This window comes from Borostomias antarcticus (genome assembly GCF_949987555.1).
Source record: "Borostomias antarcticus genome assembly, chromosome: 18".
In the NCBI taxonomy this organism is placed as follows: domain Eukaryota; kingdom Metazoa; phylum Chordata; class Actinopteri; order Stomiiformes; family Stomiidae; genus Borostomias; species Borostomias antarcticus.
Window position 1 is genome coordinate 19298252 of NC_140251.1, and position 21852 is coordinate 19320103.

The 21852-nt window shown below is 47.7% G+C and overlaps 1 pseudogene across 1 annotated transcript in view; it reads right to left on the bottom strand.

Moving 5' to 3' along the window:
• The window catches only part of LOC311320997 (neural-cadherin-like), a 182722-nt pseudogene that overhangs the window by 67157 nt on the left and 93713 nt on the right, over positions 1-21852 (bottom strand). Inside the window, exons 17-25 of the transcript in view lie at positions 18659-18942; positions 16484-18092; positions 15284-15377; positions 11833-12017; positions 9729-9961; positions 9123-9400; positions 4092-4306; positions 1556-1677; positions 1331-1458 (exon numbers count right to left, since the gene is read on the bottom strand). The product of the transcript in view is annotated as a neural-cadherin-like (transcript). The remainder of the gene's footprint in view (positions 1-1330; positions 1459-1555; positions 1678-4091; positions 4307-9122; positions 9401-9728; positions 9962-11832; positions 12018-15283; positions 15378-16483; positions 18093-18658; positions 18943-21852) is intronic.

A 21852-nucleotide genomic window follows, 5' to 3' on the forward strand; every position in this document is an offset into this window, starting at 1 on the left:
AGCTACTCATCCAAATCAACATCATCAAACATCAGCTACTCATCAATATCAACATCATCAAACATCAGCTACTCATCAATATCAATATCATCAAACATCAGCTACTCCTCAATATCAACATCATCAAACATCAGCTACTCATCAATATCAACATCATAAAACATCAGCTACTCATCAATATCAAACATCATCAAACATCAGCTACTCATCAATATCAACATCATCAAACATCAGCTACTCATCAATATCAACATCATCAAACATCAGCTACTCATCAATATCAACATCATCAAACATCAGCTACTCATCAATATCAACATCATCAAACATCAGCTACTCATCAATATGAACATCATCAAACATCAGCTACTCATCAATATCAACATCATCAAACATCAGCTACTCATCAATATCAACATCATCAAACATCAGCTACTCATCAATATCAACATCATCAAACATCAGCTACTCATCAATATCAACATCATCAAACATCAGCTACTCATCAATATCAACATCATCAAACATCAGCTACTCATCAATATCAACATCATCAAACATCAGCTACTCATCAATATCAACATCATCAAACATCAGCTACTCATCAATATCAACGTCATCAAACATCAGCTACTCATCAATATCAACATCATCAAACATCAGCTACTCATCAATATCAACATCATCAAACATCAGCTACTCATCAATATCAACATCATCAAACATCAGCTACTCATCAAAATCAACATCATCAAACATCAGCTACTCATCAATATCAACATCATCAAACATCAGCTACTCCTCAATATCAACATCATCAAACATCAGCTACTCATCAATATCAACATCATCAAACATCAGCTACTCATCAATATCAACATCATCAAACATCAGCTACTCATCCAAATCAACATCATCAAACATCAGCTACTCATCAATATCAACATCATCAAACATCAGCTACTCATCAATATCAATATCATCAAACATCAGCTACTCATCAATATCAACATCATCAAACATCCGCTACTCATCAATATCAACATCATCAAACATCAGCTACTCATCAATATCAACCATCTGTTCTCTCCAGTCAACACATCCACACAGTCAGTCGACTCATCTCATCAACACTGGATGAACTTGTTAGTGGATAAACTTGTTAGTGGATGAACTTGTTACTGGATGAACTTGTTACTGGATGAACTTGTTACTGGATGAACTTGTTACTGGATGAACTTGTTACTGGATGAACTTGCCTGTGCTAACTATCCATGAATGGATCACACTGGTGGGGAATGTTATGTGAGGGTCTCTGAGGGGGAGTTACCTGTCTCTATTGGGCGTTACTCCTCTGACCTCACAGGAAGAGCGGTCCTCAGTCACAGCCCAGGTGTCCACACCCTCGGTCTCCATGATGATGGCGTTGGAGCAGCGGTCCAAGGTAAACCGCACCTCCTGTAGGAAAGAGATCACACGAGTGTGAGTGTGTGTGTGTTTGTGTGTGTGTGTGTGTGTGTGTGTGTGTATGCGTGTGTGTGTATACATTACATACCTTACTGTTACTTCTAACATCCAATCGATGCCAGCGTCTGTCGGCTACATTTCCCGGCAATTGCAGAACCAGGGTTCCAGAGCCATGGTTAATCTTCAGACTGGGGGTTCCACCAATCAGCTCTGAGAAAAGCAGAGGTCATCATCACCTCCTCCTCCTCCTCATCCCTACCAGGCCAATGCTTTCAGGCCTTCACCAATAATACTCTCCTCCATGTCATAATTGATAAAAGCTGTTACTTTGCTGATGGAACTTCACTGTGCGTAGACAAACATAACTGTTTGGGTTAACCATTTAATTTGACTACTATAGAGGCCTTGTATCCAAGTCTCATCCTGAAATCCTGAAAAACATTTGAGTGGAGAAGGGAATAAGAGGACAGAAATTGCTGCAGGCCTCAAAATGTAGCTAGTCTTGCAAATATATGTTATTATAATGACCCAATCTTTGTGAAATCTTATAGCCTAGTCTATGAGTAAAATCTCACCACATTGTCTTTAGATGTGAGAGGGTGTCAGACTTAAGTCTTTTCAAAGTTTTTTCAAAGTCTTCTAGTGTATGGTAGGCATACTGTAAGTCATAGCTAAGCAACACCATGTTATGACAAATCTGTATAAGAATGCCTGTATGCCTTGAATGATTGGGGACTGTTTATTGCACCTCCAACTGACAGCACATTGGTTGCCCAGTGTTTGCAAATCTAACACAAAAAATGAACTGCGCTCGGCCCGTCCGCTGGCCTGTCCATCTGTCCCTCTATACGGACTTTCCTCTGTCCACCTGTCCCTCTATACAGACTTTCCTCTGTCCATCTGTCCCTCTATACAGACTTTCCTCTGACACAGTCGCCCTGAAAGCATTCATATTTGGCCACGAGTATCAGCAGGGGTCCTGGACAGACTGTGACATGGCCAGATTTTTAATTAATTTACGTTTTGGCAAATTTTAAAATACTGATCTGAGCCGCCAGCCAATAGAAATACTGCTCCAAATAGAACCCCGCCCCCAGCTGCCTACTCTAGAATGATTTTGCCTGCTCATCAGCTGCAAGGAGCTGCAGCTTTGCTCAAAATTAGTGCAGCTGCCCAGATACAAACACTAAACTATTACCTCACGCCAGACAACTCTAGAATTATTTTTGCCGTTGCTCAGCTTTGCCCAACATTAGTGTGTTCTATTGTCCACCCAATTGTAGCTACTGTAGCTAGCTTGCAAACAATATCCAAACCAAGCTATCATTCAGACAGGAACACAACATGTCCGCTATGTTCTGGAGGGGGGAGATATATAATGAATTAAATGGCCAATTACTGATTGCTCCAACGGGTATCTGATAAGTTAATTGTATGGGCTAAGCTGGAGTGATAGCAGATGAACAGTATTTAGTTGGTGTCCATAGGGTATCAGAACTATCTTTTAAAAGTCTTAGCTAAAGACAGAAAGTTTGTTGTGTATTCAAAACTTTATTTATACATCTCCCTCTTGGATACATGATGATTACAAAATTCTGACGCAAGCAGTGGTAAATATCCATGACAAGTATAGTACCTATTAGCTTATAAAGACTGTTTAGTCTACAGTACATATACAGTGAAGCTAAGGCTAATTCCTAAGAAGTTTCTCTCAGTCAAAGAGTAAGTAAACACATTACTTGATGAAACTGCACGTGCTGTCTCTGTCTAGTCTAGTTTAGATTAAACCATCATCCATATAATCTGGTCTGGTCTAGTCTAGTCTGGTCTGGTCTAGTCTGGTCTGGTCTGGTCTAGTCTAGTCTGGTCTGGTCTGGTCTGGTCTAGTCTGTAGCCATGTAGTCAAGTCTATCTAGGTGTGTAGCTACCTATAACCATGTAGTCAACAGTAGGTGTGTAGCTACCTATAAACATGTAGTCAAGTCTATCTAGGTGTGTAGCTACCTACAGTATAGCCATGTAGTCAAGTCTATCTACAGTAGGTGTGTAGCTACCTATAGCCATGTAGTCAAGTCTATCTACAGTAGGTGTGTAGCTACCTATAGCCATGTAGTCAAGTCTATCTACAGTAGGTGTGTAGCTACCTATAGCCATGTAGTCAAGTCTATCTACAGTAGGTGTGTAGCTACCTATAGCCATGTAGTCAAGTCTATCTACAGTAGGTGTGTAGCTACCTATAACCATGTAGTCAAGTCTATCTACAGTAGGTGTGTAGCTACCTATAGCCATGTAGTCAAGTCTATCTACAGTAGGTGTGTAGCTACCTATAGCCATGTAGTCAAGTCTATCTACAGTAGGTGTGTAGCTACCTATAGCCATGTAGTCAAGTCTGTCTCGGTGTGTAGCTACCTACAGTATAGCCATGTAGTCAAGTCCATCTCGGTGTGTAGCTACCTATAGCCATGTAGTCAAGTCTGTCTCGGTGTGTAGCTACCTACAGTATAGCCATGTAGTCAAGTCCATCTCGGTGTGTAGCTACCTATAGCCATGTAGTCAAGTCTGTCTCGGTGTGTAGCTACCTACAGTATAGCCATGTAGTCAAGTCTATCTCGGTGTGTAGCTACCTATAGCCATGTAATCCTCTGGGTCCCCAGGCAGCAGAGTGGCCAGTGGTCCGTTGAAGAGCAGTAGGCCATCCTCGGTCTCAGTCATGAACTCCACAGAGACATGGCTGTCAGCGCATGGCTTTATGGGAGCAAACCAGGCATAGCCGTTACCAAGGAAACTCCGCCTGGTCTGCTGGCACTCCGGACCTTCATTCAGCGGAGGGCACTGGCATCTACACACACACACATGCGCGCGCACACACACACACACATACATACACACACACACACACACACACACAAACATATACACACACAACAAAGAAAATAAATATATATATAAATATATACACACACACTATAAATGGACTGTATTATACAGTCTAGCTCCTTTCGACCTTACGGAGCGCTTTGCAATGGTCTCTCATTCACCCATTCACACACACTTTCACACACCAAAGGCGGCAGCTTCCATGCAAAGCGCTCGCCTGCTCACTGGGAGCAATTTGCGGCAATTTGCGGTTCAGTGTCTTGCAAGGACACTGACATACAGACAGAAGGAGCTGGGAATCTAACCACTGACCCTCCGGTCATTGGACGACCCTCTATACCATGTCCCTATCTTCATCAGACATTACATTAAATTACATTACAGTCATTACAGTCATTAGTAGACACTTTTATCCAAAGCGACTTACAATAATTGCATTCAAAAGTAGCAAAATATAAATACAATAGGTGGTTCTGGTAGTATTTCTTGAAGAGTTACATGATGTACATTAAGCTCTGTATTAATAAGTAGGCCATCTGGGAGAAAAGAAGTAAAAAGCCATCTGGTACTGAACTACTGTGCACTTACTAGTATGTAATGCAAAGCTTTTTTCTGCACAGGCGTTATATACTGCATCAAGCACTTGATATTCAATAATAGTGCTTGTAGTTAGTGCATGCTGCATGCCGCTTCTGCTTGCTACTCTGCTTTCAGCTACCGCCGCCGGCTAGCCCTCCTCACTGAGGGTGAAAAGAGGAGCCGAGTGCGTAAGTCTCCTTCTGCCGGTACAAAGCCACTCCACCGCCAAGACTCCTACAGTGCCTCCCCGCGGCCACACATGGTAACTGGGTACGTCACGGTCCCAGGCTAAACTGTAGGGGATCTCGGAGCAACAGTGGACCCCAGAGGCAAGGCGCACAGGCCCACCCGTGTGTGGACACGCCCTGGCTCCTGCCAACCACTGTCCCAGCTATGGGCAAATAGCATGGGCAGATGGGGCTCATAGCCATGGTAGGCAACCCATCTAGAAGAAGGTCACTCCGAACAAAAACCACAGGTGCTGCTTGCGCCTGGCTCTGCATCGTATACCATCTGGAGGTGTGGAGCAAGGGCGGATGAGGGCTTTAAGCCCAAAACGGCCAGAGTAGGGCTGTGAGGAGTTGCGCCCCACAGTCCTTAACTAGCATTGTAAAGCCTGACAATGGAGAAACCGATCATCGAGAATCCTATACTTCCAGCGGCGGGAGTCCACAGGAACCAAGCAGCGGACGGTGGTGCTGGTCCTCCCTCTGGGGGACACTATGACGACTGGACCCCAAACCCTCTCCATTGGAGAGGAAGGGTTTAGTCTGACCACAGCCCACTGTCCAATGCACTCTTGCGCTGTAGGAGAGATTTATAGAGCTGAGGAAGAAATACCTGTAGTCCTCACAAATCTTGCGATTGATGATGGCCCTTTACAGCTAGGGAGTTTGCCACAGGGAAGTCCGCTCTGAAGCAAGGGAAAAGCGCTGGGCCGGATGGCATCCCCCCAGAGGTCCCTAAGAACTGTGATCTCGACAACATCATACTGGAGATCTGCAACCAAGCTCTGATAGAAAACATCAATCCTGATATATGGTCCCTCTCCACATAATCCCGGTGCCAAAATCTATCGTGGCATTAGCCTGAAATGTGTCATAGCGAAAATGTACAACCGCATGATACTAAACCGGATTCGAGATGCCATTGACCCTCACCTGAGGGACAACCAAAATGGCTTCAGAAAAGGAAGGACCACCGTAGCCCAGATCCTGGTTTTAAGGAGGATCATCGAGGACGTGAAAAAGAACAACCCAACAGCAGTCCTGTGTTTTATTGATTTCAAAAAAGCATTTAACTCAATACACAGAGGCGTGATGGTGAAAATCCTTAAGGCCTACGGGGTCCCTCATATCCTACTCCGGACCATAGAGGCCATGTACAGGGGTACAAGAGCCAGAGTGGTAACCCCGGATGGCAACAGTGAGGAGTTTGACATCCTAGCAGGTGTGCTACAGGGGGACACTCTTGCCCCCTTCCTCTTCATTGTAGCCCTGGACTACACGCTTAGGAAAGCCATCAGTGGACAGGAGCAGCAGCTTGGCTTCATAATAATAATAATCTGTCTGATGTCCAACCGTGTAGAGCAGGCACAGGAGCTCTTGAACAGAGTAGAGGCAGAATGTGCCAGGGTTGGCCTCAGGTTGAACGCAAAGAAGACTGAGGCAATAACTTACAACACCCCCCTGGACCACCCACCTATCAAGACAGCAGGGGGCAATGCTCTGGCAGAAGTGAGCGACTTCGAATACCTGAGTTCCTGGGTCAACTCATCAGAACAGGACCTTAAGGTGAGAAACGCGACGGCATGGAGGGCCCTGAATGGCATGAATAGTGTGTGGAACTCCAATCTCCCTACACACATCAAACTGAGCTTCTTCCATGCGACCGTGGAGTCTGTCCTCCTATAGGGCTGTGAAACTTGAAACCCTGAAGCCCACCCTGCAGAAGTCTCTGGATGGGTGCTACACCAGAATGCTGCGTGTGGTGCTAAAAGTCAACCAGAACCAGCATGTTACCAACAAGCATCTGTATGGAGGGCTACTAAAGCTGAGTGAGAAAGTGGCATCCAGGAGGATGAAACTTGCTGGCCACTGCCACAGACATCATGAACTCCCAGCCAGCAAGCTGGTGCTCTGGGAGCCAACACACGGGAACCGATTAAGAGGACGTCCCACACCAACATACGTGGATGTACTAAGGAGGAACGCAGGAGTGGAGAGTTCTGCGGAACTGGCTGGATGTATGGAAGACCGAGATGATTGGAGACTTCGCTGTCAAGCTCGTCTGAGGACGACCTAATGATGACAGTACATCAATTTATTAGGCACAGAACAGAATACAGAACAGAATGTGCTGCTCAAGTCTCCATGCTGTTCATGTCTGTCAGCTTCTTCAACTAACCCATCACTATAAGCTCTCTGAACCAAAGCCTCTTAGGACTCTAAGGAGTTTTTCTGCCGTTATTTTTCATCTGAAAGAACATTGCTCTGACTGACAACCACTGTACCTCTCTATTCAGTGTACTTCTGATTCTCTAGTCTCTGTGTTATACAGTATTCCTCAATGAACCTTCTAGTATGGCGTACAGTACTGTATGTATATTTCACAAAAAGAAGCTCTCAGGCAATTCTCTGTGATTAGCGCTTGAGTAGTACAGACCACTGCTATAACAGGGTTATTAAAGAGAGTGGATTGAGTGGTGGCAGGCCCCAGTGAGAGCACTTACCGGACTGCTCGTATAATGGTAAATAGTCATCAGCAAAAGCCTGCGGTGTCCAAAAAGAAGCATGCGGCGCGTGGGAGGGAGAAAGACTCCACTTCAAACGTTCAATCACTGAGACAAACTCGGAATGACAAATCTATTCCCCCTCCTCAGACCTTTCTCCCTCCCCTTCCCTCACCCCCACATTAAACATGCGAGACAAGCAGGCGTTGCTGATAATGTCAAAGCCATCTATTTTCATGAGCTGTTTGTAGATGGCTATGTGTGCGTTAAAGGGCTGTTTCTCGCTCTCTTCCGCCCTCTCTTTCACATTTGGTACGCCTCTTCGGTGTTGTTTATTCTGCAGAGGGCCAACACATGTCAGGAATGCTGATACAAACAACCGGTGAAGATAGCTTAGGGGACAGAGAACGCCCTCTGCATGCATACGGAAACAGACACACACACACACGCGCACACACACACACACACATACACACACACATACACACACATACGCACGTACACACGCACGCGCACACACACACACACACACACACCCATACACACACATACGCACGTACACACGCACGCGCACACACACATACGCACGTACACACACACACACACACACACACACACACACAGACATTGCGGGGCCTCATTCAGTGCTGCTCTATGACTCAGGAGAGCGATGTCTAGCGTGAGAGGAGCAGGGGGCAGCGCATGTATCTGTGCTCTGACTGACAGCATCTGATAAGGCCGCGCCTCCAGCTGCCGATTAGGCAGTTTGAACATGGGACAGGCCCGAAAATTGTATTTTTTTTCACGTACACGCTCGCATTGCACGCACACAAAGTCATGCATCCGGCTGTGCCAGGAGACCGAAGCTTCTCCAGACTGCAAACTGCGCCAGAGAGATGGGGTTTCTACCAGCGCCACCACCACCAAGATAGTCGACCAAGATGTTTGGTTAATATCATCCGTTTAGTAGTATTTTGTTTTTGCAAACAGTCCCAATGTTCCCCTCCTCCATCAGGACACGGTGGCTTAGTTTTGGTGACGTAACTATGAGGACTACAGGTTTATCCATTTCCATTGGTTCTACCGAGTGTAGCGATGTTTACAGTGCTGCAGCAGATCAACCAGATAAAGAACCACAAACAGCAGCTGTGATATGATGGTGATCCCCAGGCATTCAGCCTATGCTCTAGTCCAAAAGCCAAAAGAGCTGTGCGCATATCCAGCCTTAGTAGGCCAGGTGCTGGATCTTAGAGTACATACGTTTGGACCAGATGGAAGGTCTCAAGATGATCTCCAGTTATCTAGAAACAACACTCTTATTCTTCACTCGACAGGCTATGATAGTTGAATTTATTTGAGAATTGAAAATCACATTAACCGGGTCAGCTGAAGCTCAGCTCAGGTGAAGCTGCGTGCGTCTCTGCGGTCGGTCAGGTGAGGGACTTGCGTTGCCGTGGTAACCGCTCACCTGTAGCCGCCCTGCGTGTCGAGGCAGGTGCCCCCGTTGAGGCAGGGGTTGGCGGGGTAGGAGGAGCAGCTCTGATGGACACGCCCCCTGGCCGAGCAGCCGCACACGGCGGAGGACGCGACGGTCACGGACACCAGGGCGGCGCCGCCGGCGTCCACCAGGGTGGGGGTGTCGCTGACGCTGAGGCGGGTGGAGCAGCCACCGGCGGCCCCACAGTCCGAGTTCACGCACTCGTCCACCTGCACCTGGGACACGTTCACGCGCAACACAGACTGCAGCTGGGGGATAGGGGGCGGGGCATAGGGAGGGAAGAAGGGAGGTGGAGGAGGTGGATAAAGGAGAGGGGGAAGACAAAAGGAAGATGTTAGCGTTACAGAATCGAGGACGGAACAGAGAGAGATTAAAGGAGAGATTGGTTCCAGGCGTGGAAGATAAAGAGAAAGATGGAAGGTATACGGGGGGGAAAAACGAACGTGGAGGGAGAGCGGGCGTGAAAATGAAAAGAGCAACATGAATGTTCAAGGAAGATTATCTCTCCCACCGAGCTGCTGTGTACCCAGATGGCTCAGATGCCTATCTGCCAGATGAGTAGCTAGAACCCACTACCTTCTTTTTATGCGCGGCGAGGTAGCTGTGTAGCTTCTCGGGGCGGAGGTAGACGCTGGTGAACACGGAGAAACGGACATCCAGCGTCTTCTCCCCAACATCCGTCAGGCTGAAGATGTCAACGCAGCCAGATTTGACAGACAGCTGCCTAGACAGGAAGTCTCGTAGCATGTCCAGTCCACTCTTCTTCTTCTCTGTAGCGCCGGGGTCGATAAACTCTCTGGCAGTGATGCCTGCAGCAGACAGAGCAGAGCCGCTTTAAACAATGAGATGTGCTCAATATAGCATCATTACCCTGTAGCAATAGCATGAAAGCAAGGGAGAACCGCCCCTCCACCCCCTCCCGCCAAAAATCGACAACCTTGGAGTTAAATCAAGTGCACCACAAACATTTTTTGTTTTGGGTATCTCTGTGTCTGACGCACACAACTCTGATTCACTCACTCACAAGGCCTCGGGTATTTTAACTGCATTCAAATGCGTCACTGCATTTATCTACAAGGACATTCTGTCTCTCCACAATCTTAATCAGGTTTAAAGGATGAGCCATCTTCTGAAGAAACCAGGAAAAGGGTAAAAAGTAAACTTTAGTCTCGGCAGAGTGAGAATGGTCCACCTGAAGTTCTAATGGGCCTGGATTCTGATCATCACATGGAGGTTTGAATGTCAGAGTCCACCAGCGTTGATCTTTCCTCTCGCTACAGTATATGCCCACTTCCCAGATACGTTAATACATTTTTACACCTTTTAAAGGAGTAGTAAAGGGAAAAATCATGTTTAGCCATGTTTTAAGGTTACTTATGATCATATACAATGGTTCAGATGACAAAACTAGCACTTTTGACGTTGACAAAACTAGCACTTTTGAGAAAGTCTGATAATTGCTCTACCACCGTTTAGGTCATACAATGGATGTGGGTGGGCACCTCATTCAAAAAGATGTTAAACTCTCGATTTCAAAGACAAGAAGCTCACCGAGGGGGTAATTGGTGTCCGTTGGTGTTCTGACATCAAATCCACCGTAAAGTATGAATCTTGTAGGGTTTTATTGATCATTTTATGAAATCCATTGACTTGTATTGACGCGACCATTGTACAGTAGATGTGTAGATCAATCCGCAGAGGGGATTCAGGAAGCGGAACTACTTACGGTAGCTATCGTTATTGTTTATGTTGCTAGGCTACCTAGTTTGCGGAAGTTTACACACGTATGTGCTGCGACTAAATAGGTCTATGCTAAATATTTTAAAAAGCCTTTCCAGATGAACTAGAATCTTACTTTATGGCGAATTATATGTCAGAACGCCAACCAATACCTCAGTGAGTTTCTTGTCTTTGAAATTGAGAGTTTAACATGTTTTTTGAATGATTTTTCACAGTGCCCACCCACATCCATTGTATGACCAAAACGGTGGTAGAGAAATTATCAGACTTTCATCATCATATCAGAAGTGCTAGTTTTGTCAACTTTTTGATCGGAACCATTGTATATGATCATAAGTAACCTTAAAACAGGGCTAAACATGATTCTTCCCTTTACTACTCCTTTAAGAACGGATATACATTCTGGCATTAATTGGTGTAGGTTGCTGATGCTGAATGTTGATTCTTGAATATTCAAGAGACATACTGTACCTGGGATTGCTGCAGAACAAAGCTCCCATCAAAGGCCAGTGCCTTTTTGACAGCTCATCAACTGCTGATCATAACTGTTTGTACAACTTTGCATCTCTTTATCACAGAATTTGACAGCTGCTATTTTTCTGAAGCCAACCCAACAAAAATCAACTTCATTCTTCATACTGTAGCTATAACAACAACATCGCAGAGAATGCGCTGCTGTCAAAGGCAGATTGATGGGAGGAACAATCACATGGAGAAAGCAGCCATCTGTGGCAGTTCACAGACATGCTCCTGGTGAGCATGGACAAATGGATAAAGCTGCGGTACTGTGTATGCTGTATGTGCTATATGTATTTGGCTGTACAGTTCAGGAGAAATAGAGAAAATGTGTGTCTGGCAGCCCATGAGTCACTGCACATATAAGTGGAGTGGGAGGACCACAGCGTTAGTTATACAGTTTCAGGTACTATGGCGACAGTACCTGTCAGACGCAGGGAAGCGGATGATTGGATGGCCTCCTCCTCCAGCTCTCTAACGTGAACTTTGACCCCCGAGACTGTGTCTGGCCACACGGTGTCCGACACCCAAACCTTCAGCCAGTAACTGCCCATAGGGGTGTTCTGTCTGATGATCAGCTGACCTGAGGTCTGGTTCAGAGTGAAGTACCTGGAAGAGAGAAGAGGTTTCTGTCTGATGATCAGCTGACCTGAGGTCTGGTTCAGAGTGAAGTACCTGGAAGAGAGAAGAGGTTTCTATCTGATGATCAGCTGACCTGAGGTCTGGTTCAGAGTGAAGTACCTGGAAGAGAGAAGAGGTTTCTATCTGATGATCAGCTGACCTGAGGTCTGGTTCAGAGTGAAGTACCTGGAAGAGAGAAGAGGTTTCTATCTGATGATCAGCTGACCTGGGGTCTGGTTCAGAGTGAAGTACCTGGAAGAGAGAAGAGGTTTCTATCTGATGATCAGCTGACCTAGGGTCTGGTTCAGAGTGAAGTACCTGGAAGAGAGAAGAGGTTTCTGTCTGATGATCAGCTGACCTGAGGTCTGGTTCAGAGTGAAGTACCTGGAAGAGAGAAGAGGTTTCTATCTGATCAGCTGACCTGAGGTCTGGTTAAGAGAGAAGAGGTAGGTGATGAGGAGATGTATAAACAGATGAGTGAGGGAAGAGAGAAGTCTTCTCAGCGGTGAAAAGAGAGAGAGAGAGGGGGGGGTGAAGGATGAGTGGGGAGTGGAAAGAGAGGAGAGAGGGGGGGATAAAGGATGAGTGGGGAGTGGAAAGAGAGGAGAGAGGGGGAGATAAAGGATGAGTGGGGAGTGGAAAGAGAGGAGAGAGGGGGGGATAAAGGATGAGTGGGGAGTGGAAAGAGAGGAGAGAGGGGGGGAGATGTGGAAAGAGAGGAGAGAGGGGGAGATAAAGGATGAGTGGGGTGTGGAAAAAGAGGAGAGAGGGGGGAGATGTGGAAAGAGAGGAGAGAGGGGGGGAGATGTGGAAAGAGAGGAGAGAGATGTGGAAAGAGAGGAGAGAGGGGGGGAGATGTGGAAAGAGAGGAGAGAGGGGGGGAGATGTGGAAAGAGAGGAGAGAGATGTGGAAAGAGAGGAGAGAGGGGGGGAGATGTGGAAAGAGAGGAGAGAGGGGGGGAGATGTGGAAAGAGAGGAGAGAGGGGGGGAGATAAAGGATGAGTGGGGTGTGGAAAGAGAGGAGAGAGGGGGGGAGATGTGGAAAGAGAGGAGAGAGGGGGAGATAAAGGATGAGTGGGGAGTGGAAAGAGAGGAGAGAGGGGGGGAGATAAAGGATGAGTGGGGAGTGGAAAGAGAGGAGAGAGGGGGGGAGATGTGGAAAGAGAGGAGAGAGGGGGGGAGATAAAGGATGAGTGGGGTGTGGAAAGAGAGGAGAGAGGGGGGGATATGTGGAAAGAGAGGAGAGAGGGGGAGATAAAGGATGAGTGGGGAGTGGAAAGAGAGGAGAGAGGGGGGAGATAAAGGATGAGTGGGGAGTGGAAAGAGAGGAGAGAGGGGGGGAGATGTGGAAAGAGAGGAGAGAGGGGGAGATAAAGGATGAGTGGGGAGTGGAAAGAGAGGAGAGAGGGGGGGAGATGTGGAAAGAGAGGAGAGAGGGGGGGAGATGTGGAAAGAGAGGAGAGAGGGGGGAGATGTGGAAAGAGAGGAGAGAGGGGGGGAGATGTGGAAAGAGAGGAGAGAGGGGGGGAGATGTGGAAAGAGAGGAGAGAGGGGGAGATAAAGGATGAGTGGGGTGTGGAAAGAGAGGAGAGAGGGGGGGAGATGTGGAAAGAGAGGAGAGATGGGGGGGAGATGTGGAAAGAGAGGAGAGAGGGGGGGAGATAAAGGATGAGTGGGGAGTGGAAAGAGAGGAGAGAGGGGGGAGATAAAGGATGAGTGGGGTGTGGAAAGAGAGGAGAGAGGGGGAGATAAAGGATGAGTGGGGAGTGGAAAGAGAGGAGAGAGGGGGGAGATAAAGGATGAGTGGGGAGTGGAAAGAGAGGAGAGAGGGGGAGATAAAGGATGAGTGGGGAGTGGAAAGAGAGGAGAGAGGGGGGGAGATGTGGAAAGAGAGGAGAGAGGGGGAGATAAAGGATGAGTGGGGTGTGGAAAGAGAGGAGAGAGGGGGGGAGATGTGGAAAGAGAGGAGAGAGGGGGGAGATGTGGAAAGAGAGGAGAGAGGGGGAGATAAAGGATGAGTGGGGAGTGGAAAGAGAGGAGAGAGGGGGGGAGATGTGGAAAGAGAGGAGAGATGGGGGGGAGATGTGGAAAGAGAGGAGAGAGGGGGGAGATGTGGAAAGAGACAGACATAAATACTGTAAGATGAATGAAAGGACAACTGTATGTCCTCTATACTTAAGAGTGAGTGGCTGTTCTGCTGCTCCTACCAGGGCTGTGGTTAATTCAGTTTTACTCCAGTGAATTCAGAAAGGTAGACAAGGTTAAAGTGTAAACATAATGATCAATGTTACAAGAGTTATCGATGATACAAAACAACAACAAATCGTTTTCCTAGCTTAAATCGTGGATTTGTTTTGAGTTCAATTTTTAAATTGGCTGAATTGAATCCGAATTAAACCTAACCCTGACTCATACAAAATACAAAATAAAAAATAAACAACGTTACCATGGAAACTGTAATTGGGTTGACATAACTTGTCAAATCAATGAAGGGTATGATCCTGTCTTATTCGCCAGAGGCCACCACAACCGTTTAACCATCAGGAGATATTACATTCATATTCGGATTGCCTCGTTATAATCTGATTGCAATCCATAGGAAAGCAATCATTGCTGATTGGCTGCGATTAAATCCCTCTCTCTCTCTCTCTCGCTATTTCCTGCGATGCATCTTGGGAGGGGTCCAGAATGCTGAAGGCCCTGTGATTAGATGATTTTGATTTCAGACTCAGGACTCTTGTAGCACTGTTTGAGGAGTCAGGAATCAGCCCTTCCTCTCGCTTGTAGAATAAACGCCTTGATAGCATGAATGTAAACGTATGCATGTTTCAGAGAGGGCTCCTATAGACATACAGGTCCCTCACTCTAACCTCGCTAAAACGAGACATCATAGCATGTGTGCAGATTGTACGTACTGTAAGCCCATACTGTCCTCAGAACTATAAGTCGGTGGGGCTGTCCAGCGGCAGCGGCGGTAAAAAAACATTACAACCTGCAACCACTAGGGGCAGTAAAGCACTGCTACAGTGAGGCTATACTAGGCTTGTCTGACAATCTGGTTGCCTGCTTAGACTACAGCCTAATGTAGGCTACGTTTCTCAGTTTGACCGGTCTGAATTGCGAACTGCTCTTTTGGATTAGCTACAGCAGAGACGGTAGCCGACATAAAATGTGTTATTTAAAGGGCTATCGTTTTACCAACCGATCGGACTTGTACCTGTGAGTCTGTGAACAGAGTGAGGGGAGACCCTACCTGGTGACCCCTTTCTCCAGCACGTAGGTCTTGTTGTCCCAGTCGTCAGGGTCGGGGGCGTACACCTTCCCCAGCTCCATAGTGGGCACCCTCCCTGTCCGAAGGGCGCGCACGTTATCGTGCACAATCACACAGACGCAAACACACACAGCGCACACACACACACAAGCAGATACACGCACACATACATATTGATGTTGTCTGAAGGGAAAAGCCACTGATGTAGACTCTTATCTCTGTCCCCGGGTTCTCTTATCTGTTTCTCTGTTCTAGCGCCTTCTTTTAGCTCCGCAACTGTGAAATGCAGTCTACCCAAATAAGAACCTCCCTCTCTCTTCCTCCCACCCCCCTTTCTCTTCCTCTATCGCTCAATCTCGGCCTGTGCTCTACCCATCAGAGAGAGTGTGGAGAGCTTAGAGGAGTAAGACTAGCTCACTATCTCATCACGGATTATGTTACTACGCCACGCCAGAGCAGAGGCAGATACTGCAGCTGGGTAAACAGCCGTCTGTGGCGCTAAATCCCTGCTCTCAACAAGAACTACAGTCCCAGTGTGTGTGTGTGTGTGTGTGTGTGTGTTGTGTGTGCATGACATCCAAACACAAATAACAACCTTACAGCTAATCCGTCCATGTTCTCAAGTTCTCATCATGGGCGGGTGGCGCTTCTCAAAAATACGGCGCTGGCCTCAAAAGAAAAATTAATTCAGCAGGTGGCTGACTTTTCATTGAAAAGAACAGACAGAGCAGCGTACGCTTCATGAAAATCAGAGACAAGAAATTATCTTTCATAATTGATTCTGGCCAGCTGAGACAGAACCCTGCCATCTGAGAGGTTTCCTCAGAGCGTGATCGATGATAAGATCAAACAAAATGTCTGCTTTCCTTGTAAATGAAGTTTAATACAACAGAAACCATCACAAAGGTAGGTATACATGACTGGCAATAATAGTGATTAAGGATGCAGACAGTGCTGCGTACATTGAAAAAAGATTCTACATGCAGGTTAAGTCTTAGTCAACCTCCGCCAAATCTATACTTAGGCTGGGAAAACTGTAGAACTATGCGAGGAGGTGCATTTCATTGATCGCAGAGTAACTGGAACTAAATCAAACATGTCATGGCCATTATGTGTGTGTGTGTGTGTGTGTGTATGTGTTTGTGTGTGTGTGTGTGTGTGTGTGGTTAAAAAGGGACTCACCCTTGCGGCTGTGGACATACACCTCCTTCTCCCCTCCCTGGTGGGCGTTGTCGTTCCGGTCGCCTATGGAAACGGTGAGGGTGGCGGTGCCAGTCATGGGCGGACGGCCGCTGTCGGCCATGATGATGGGGAGGCGGAGCTCCTTCTGCCTCTCGCGGTCGAAGGCGCGCAGGGCGGTGAGCGTGGCGCTGCCGTTGCCGTGGTCCTGCAGGTGGAAGTCCGGGGCGAAGAGGGGGGGTAGGGAGAGGGCGAAGGGCGGGCCGTTCTCGGGGGCGTCCCTGTCTCGCACGTGCAGCAGGGGGGAGGTGGCGTTGAGCCAGACCCGCTGGGGGGCGGGGCTGTTCTCCCAAAGGAGGGGGGCGTAGCCCGCCTCCAGCTCCGGCGCGTTGTCGTTGACGTCCAGGAGGCTCAGCGTCACCGTGGTGCTGGCAGACAGCCTCGGAACGCCCTGGTCCGTCGCTATGACAACCAGCTCGTACTCGTCTATTTCCTCCCTGTCCAGCGGGCCGGCGACCGCGATGACCCCGGCTTGGTCGACGGAGAACTGGCCCAGAGGGTCCGATTCAGGACGGATGGAGTAGACCGTCATACCGTTCAGGCCAGAGTCGGGGTCGCTGGCCTGCACCTGGCCGACGCTGACCCCCACCGCCGCATCCTCGGCCAGGGCGGGCAGGGATGAGGGCTGAGGGGAGAAATACGGGGGGTTGTCGTTCTCGTCCTCCAGCTGGACGATGCAGTGGACGAGGCTGGAGTAGTCGGCGTCCTCCACCCTGACGGTCAGGTTGAAGCGGCGCTCGCCGGGCCTCTCGTAGTCCAGCTGGTGCCTCAGCCTCAGGGTGGCGGTCTGCTCCTGACGGACGCTCGCCATGTAAAACCGCTGCTCCGGGTCGCCGGCCACCAGGCTGAAACCCAGCTGACCGTAGCGTCCGGCGTCCGGGTCCACAGCGGTCACCTCCAGGACCGCCGCGTCCGGCTCGCTCGTCTCCGACAGCCGCGCCCCGCACGTCTCCTCCTTGAACCGGGGCACGTGGTCGTTCAGATCCGTTACCGTCACGGTGACGGTGGCCGTTCCGGTCAACCCCCCTCCGTCCGTCGCTTCCACCACCAGCCGGTGAGTCTCCGCCTCCTCCCGGTCCAGCCCGCCGCTCGCCACCGACACGGTCCCGGTGCTGGCGTCGACGGAGAACAGTTCGTGTCCGTTGGTGTCGCGGGCGTTCTGTACGATCCGATAGGTCAGGATGGCGTTGTGTCCCACGGCGGCGTCGTCGAGGTCCGCGGCCGTCATCTCCACCACGAAGGTTCCGGGGGCGGAGTTCTCCGGCACGTTGCCGAGGCAGTTGTCGGGGGCGCAGGGGAAGGCGGGAGCGTTGTCGTTGACGTCCCACACGATGATGATGACGTCGGTGAAGCCGGTCAGACCTTCCCCCTCTTCGTCTGTCGCCAGGACAACAAAGCGCCACACCGCGCGCTCCTCGCGGTCCAGGGTCCGCTGGGTGTACATCTCCCCCGTGATGTCGTTGATGACAAACTGTGACTCCGCCCCCTGGCCGTGGAGAGAGTAGCGTATGGCGCCCTGGTCCGCGTCTTTGTCTGGGTCAGTGGCCGTCACCTGGGGGGAAACATCCAGAACACATACATGTGTTGAGTGTGCGCGTGCTCAGGTTAGACAGGTGATAAGAGGTTTTCTGCTGACTCGTCTATTTTTCCTGTTCTTAAGCTGTTTCCATCTCTAGGACACATATGGTCAGAATCTAGGAACAGAGGGAAGACCAGGTGCAAACAGTAAAAGCCAACTAGACACTGATGCACGGATGTATAAGGGTGTAAGACTGAACTATGTATAGAATCCACCGTGACTATGTAGATGGAACAAACTCAATGCTAGGTGGTCTGATCACACTGAGTACTGTGATTGACCCAGGATCCCGTCTGCTGTTGGACTCAATAAATATTGAGTCTGATCTACAATTCTGTTCCAGCGTTCTACTTCCTTGCTCTCTACACTTGAATCTTCAATACCAGAACTCCACCATGTATCAACAGGGCCCGCACGGCCTAGTCCACACACTCCAGACTATCGCACACACACACTCACACACACACTCACACACACACACACACACACACACACACACACACACACACACACACACACACACACTCACACACACACACCTGCAGGACGAAGCCGGGCGAGCCATCCATCTCCTCGGTGACGGAGCCGTAGTACTCGTTGACGGAGAAGACGGGCGCCTCGTCGTTCCTGTTGACCACGTTGACCACCACGGCCGCGTAGTCCTCCCAGCGGCCGTCGGACGCCAGCACCAGCAGCTTGTACCGCTTCTGCTGCTCGTAGTCCAGCGGCTGGGAGATGAAGATGGTGCCCACCTCCGGCTCCATGTCAAACACTCCGCCCGTGTTGCCAGAGGTGATCTGGTAACGTAGTTTGGCGTTGGCGCCTGGTGGAGAGGGAAGAAGAGATCTGAGATGGGAGATGCAACACAGCAGGGCAGCGTGCTACTAGAGACCGATGGAATACCTACGTAGATGTTGTGGCATACGAGGAATCGAACCCCAAACTTGATGATATTCTAAGAGCATGAAAAGCCCCCGTCCTGGAGCGGTCCTGGGGGCGGGGTGTGTTTGGTTCAGGGTTATAATAGTTTTGCTTTTTTCATTAGTTTTTATTTTTATATCGTTTTAACTTTTGTGTTCGATTTCAGTTTAGTTTTAATTAGTTTTTAAAGCAGATTTGCTAGTTTAGTTTATTTTTTATTTTTTGATAATGCTTAGTTTTAGTTTAGTTTTTATTAGTTTCAGTATTAGTTTTAGTTGTTTTTTTCTGCGCTAGCCTCGTGAGACCATCCTGATCTCGTGAGCTCATGTTGTTACACTCTGTGCAAAACAAACCATCTGGCGAACTCAGATTACATCTGCGCAGAGCACAGCTAAAGAAATAATGGAGGATAGATTAGATAGACTAGGCTTATGTATGAAATGAAAAAGACTAAAACTAAGGACATTTTCTCTACAATTTTAGTTTATTTTAGTTCGTTTTGTAAACACACAATACAGTTTTAGTTAGTTATCGTTTTTTTGTAAAGCCTAGTTTTTATTTTTATTTCAGTTAACTAAAATGTTTTTTCACACCTAGTTTTCGTTTTTTAGTTAGTTTTCGTTAACTATAATAACCTTGGTTTGGTTCCATCTTTTTATTGGTTTTGATTTATTTACTCTGTATTTCACGTGAGTAATCTGCCAGACTGGGGACCTGGTGGCACCTTGGTGACCATCAAGCTCTAATTACAAATGAAGGCAGCAAAAAGTAATGGCGCTTGCTTCGCTACCCAAGATCCTCCTGGGGAGGACTATCTGGGAGAGAGGTCACAGGAAGTAGATAGGTAGAGGAAGTACAAAGTGCTCTGGTTGGCCTCCATGGAGACCCTCCAGACGGCTAACCCTGGGTGAGACAAGGTAATCATCCGGATGTACGACATTAAGGTCTCCCCTCTCTATCTGTCTGTTGTGTGAAAGGAGCCACATGTTAATAATATATTATACTAATCTGTGCTATTACTGTTTTTCTCGGGGTTTAAGACACGATGTGTCTTAGGTTAAGACACGATGTGCACAATCTGAAAACCATCGACCAACTCTAAACCAATCGTGCTGAACTGCACACACATTTCCTTTTGTCAAAACGCTGCGCACAATTATATATTTATTATATATATTTTGCACAAATGTATTGAATAAAATCTTATTCTGTTCACATGGAACACACTGCCATTCAAATGGCTGCACTTACATTTCCAAGGCTGTTGTGCAATTTGCAATCAGAGCTTTAGCAACACTGTAAAAGGGCCACAGAGGAGCGCCTGGTCTGGAGAGACATGGATGGAGACATTGAAGAGAGGCGGAGGAGTGAGAGAAGAGGAGGAGGAAGAGGAAGAAGGGTTCAACCCAACTTGAGCCGTTTCTCACTTGCATCCCATCATTTGGACTTTCAGAAATGAGAATAGTTAAGAGATCTACTCGCATTGGGAACTGTACTTTGTGAATACAGTAATCTACTGTATTGTTACTGCATGGTATTTTGAGTATTTGACTGTATTTGTTTCTTTTGCAGAACTGAGATATTACAGGACTGTATACGGCGTGGTGGGAGAGACTGGAGGAAGAACAGACGACAGGATTCTTTTATTATTTCGATTTTAACCTACAGGTCTATTTTCTATTGTTTGTTCTGAACAAATCATTTGCACTTCAAGTTGTGTTCGCTGTGATGTATAGGCTGCAGTATTTTGAGAAAAAATAAATAAATAATTTTGTTTCTACTATATTTCTGTGTTGTTCCCAGTCCCTGAGGTCGTCCGACCAGGGGCTCCTGGTGGTGGTTCGGACCAGGCTAAAGACTAAGGGTGACCAGGCTAAAGACTAAGGGTGACCAGGCTAAAGACTAAGGGTGACCAGGCTAAAGACTAAGGGTGACCGAGCCTCTGACCAGGCTAAAGACTAAGGGTGACCAGGCTAAAGACTAAGGGTGACCAGGCTAAAGACTAAGGGTGACCAGGCTAAAGACTAAGGGTGACCAGGCTAAAGACTAAGGGTGACCAGGCTAAAGACTAAGGGTGACCAGGCTAAAGACTAAGGGTGACCAGGCTAAAGACTAAGGGTGACCAGGCTAAAGACTAAGGGTGACCGAGCCTCTGACCAGGCTAAAGACTAAGGGTGACCAGGCTAAAGACTAAGGGTGACCGAGCCTTTGGGGCGACGGCCCCTAGGCTCTGGAATGCCCTACCCCAGGACCTGAGAGCCTCAACTTCTGAGAACTCTTTAAAAAAACTCTTGCAGACCCACCTGTTCAGACAGGCCTTTGGTGATCTGTAGCCCAACTATTGACCCCCCCCCCCCATGTTCTCCATTCATACTACTAGTGTTTTCCATTCATACTACTAGTGTTCTCCATTCATACTACTAGTGTTCTCCATTCATACTACTAGTGTTTTCCATTCATACTACTAGTGTTTTCCATTCATACTACTAGTGTTTTACATTCATACTACTAGTGTTTTCCATTCATACTACTAGTGTTTTCCATTCATACTACTAGTGTTCTCCATTCATACTACTAGTGTTTTCCATTCATACTACTAGTGTTCTCCATTCATACTACTAGTGTTTTCCATTCATACTACTAGTGTTCTCCATTCATACTACTAGTGTTTTCCATTCATACTACTAGTGTTTTCCATTCATACTACTAGTGTTTTCCATTCATACTACTAGTGTTCTCCATTCATACCACTAGTGTTCTCCATTCATACTACTAGTGTTTTCCATTCATACTACTAGTGTTCTCCATTCAT